The sequence below is a fragment of the Babylonia areolata genome, chromosome 30 (genome assembly GCF_041734735.1).
Source record: "Babylonia areolata isolate BAREFJ2019XMU chromosome 30, ASM4173473v1, whole genome shotgun sequence".
In the NCBI taxonomy this organism is placed as follows: domain Eukaryota; kingdom Metazoa; phylum Mollusca; class Gastropoda; order Neogastropoda; family Buccinidae; genus Babylonia; species Babylonia areolata.
The window spans coordinates 22,792,222-22,794,721 of record NC_134905.1 but is presented as its reverse complement, the minus strand read 5'-3'; positions in this window follow the sequence as shown (position 1 = coordinate 22,794,721).

Below are 2,500 nucleotides of genomic sequence, written 5' to 3'. Positions count from 1 at the left end.
TGTGCGCGTGCGCGCGCGTGTTTATTTGTGTAATGCCCAAGACACTTGAGGCTGTCTTTATTTCTTTTTGGTCCATAAAACGTGAACTGTGTCAACAAGATTTTTCAGGTTTCAGTTTCTCAAGGAGGCGTCACTGCGTTCGGACAAATCCATATACGCCACACTACATCTTCTTGAGTGGTAGTCTGGACGCTTAGTCATTCGGATGAGACAATAAACCGAGGTCCCGTGTGCAGCATGCACTTAGCGCACATAAAAGAACCCACGGCAACAAAAGGGTTGTTCCTGGCAAAATTCTGTAGAAAAATCCACTTCAATAGGAAAAGCAAATAAAACTGCACGGAGGAAAAAACACAAAAAAATGGGTGGCGCTGTAGTGTAGCGACGCGCTCTCCCTGGGGAGAGCAGCCCGAATTTCACACAGAGAAATCTGTTGTGATAAAAAGAAAAGCAAATACAAATACAAATCATTAAGGTATTCTCTCTGTTTCTCAGTTCTTCGAGAAGCGTGAATTCTTGTCGCATTTTACTCCCACGTCCTATATACAGATATATATATATATATATATATATATTTTTTTTTTTTTTTTTTTTTTTTTTTTTCTATCCTTGAAAAATTAAAGTAAGGTTAAGACATGAATATTTCTAAAATCGGAGAAATTACGGAAACACTACAAAACAATATCGCTCATGTAACTTTAGAAGAAAAACAACAGAAACAAATCGCAAAAAAAAAGGTAAAAAAAAAAAAAAAGATAGAACTTTCACACACCCCGACAAGAATTATAAAACACATGCCACTGAAGTGATTTACGATTCAGAGCACTTTACCTCACCAAGACATACTATCATACACTTGCTGTGTATTTATTCCGGTTTGTTTTGTTGTTGTTGTTTTTTCTTCATAAGATATGATTCGAACCTCGTGGACGACGGGCGCAATAGCCTAATGGTTAAAGCGTTGGATTTTCAATCTGAGGGTCCCGGGTTCGAATCTCGGTGACGGCGCCTGGTGGGTAAAGGGTGGAGATTTTTCCGATCTCCCAGGTCAACATATGTGCAGACCTGCTTAGTGCCTGAACCCCCTTCGTGTGTATACACATGCAGAAGATCAAATACGCACGTTAAAGATCCTGTAATCCATGTCAGCGTTCGGTGGGTTATGGAAACCCAGCATGCACGCCCTCGAGAGCGGAGTATGGCTGCCTACATGGCGGGGTAAAAACGGTCATACACGTAAAAGCCCACTCGCGTATATACGAGTGAATGTGGGAGTTGCAGCCCACGAACGCAGAAGAAGAAGAAGTTGGTTATTTTTAGCGTAAGTCTCTCAGTGTGATTACACATCGCATTCTTCTTCTTCTTCTTTTTCGGTCGTGGGCTGCATCCTCCACGTTCACTCGTATGCACACGAGTGGGCTTTTACGTGTATGACCGTTTTTATCTCGCCACGTAGGTAGCCATACTCCGCTTTCCGGGGCGGTGCATGCTGGTTATGTTCTTGTTTCTTTCCATAACCCATCGAACGCTGACATTGATAGCAGGAACTTTAACGTGCGTATTTTATCTTCTGCTTGCCGTATACACACGAAGGGAGTTCAGGCACTAAGTAGGTCTGCACATATATGTTGACCTGGGAAATCGATAAAAAATCTTCACCTTTCACCCACCAGGCGCCGTTACCGAGATTCGAACCCGGAACCCTCAGGTTTAAACTCCAACTCTTTAACCACTCGGCTATTGCGCCCGTCACATCACATTTATAAAAGTATGACCACATACACAAGATACACAGGAATCAAGAATACCAAGAATGCTTAACCCTTTGACCCCTGTCAGGTACTGGAAGATATAGACTACAGCAACATACGCATTTCTCAGGAAATTAAAAAAAAAAAAATGTACACGTAAGTAACAAAAACCAAACATTCCTTTATTTATTCCACAGGCAATTAAAAAAAAAGTATTTCCAATCATTCCAACACAATGACATAGGTTTTGGATTTTCCCATTCCTCTCCATGAATTTATTTAAGAATCAAAATAGATCTTGCCTTTATGCCCTGATATGATCGCCTTTTTCTTTCTTTCTTTCTTTCTTTCTTTCTTTCTTCCTTCCTTCCTCTCTTTCTTCCTTTCTTTCTTTCTTCCTTTCTTTCTTCCTTCCTTCCTTTCTTTCTGTTTTTCTTTCCTTCTTTCTTCCTTCCTTCCTCTCTTCCTTCTTTCTTTCTTTCTTCGTTTCTTTCATTCTTCCTTTCCTTTTCCTTTCTTTCTTCCTTCCTTTATTTCTTTCTTTCTTCCTTCCTTCCTCTCTTTCTTTCTTCGTTTCTTTGTTTCTTTCTTCCTTCCTTTCTTCCTTTCTTTTTTCTTTCTTCCTTCCTTCCTTACTTTCTTTTTCCCTTTCTTTCTTTCCTTCTTTCTTTCTTCATTCCTTCCTTTCTTTCTTCGTTTCTTTCTTTTTCTGCTTCCCTTTTCCTTTCTTTCTTTCTTCCTTCCTTTCT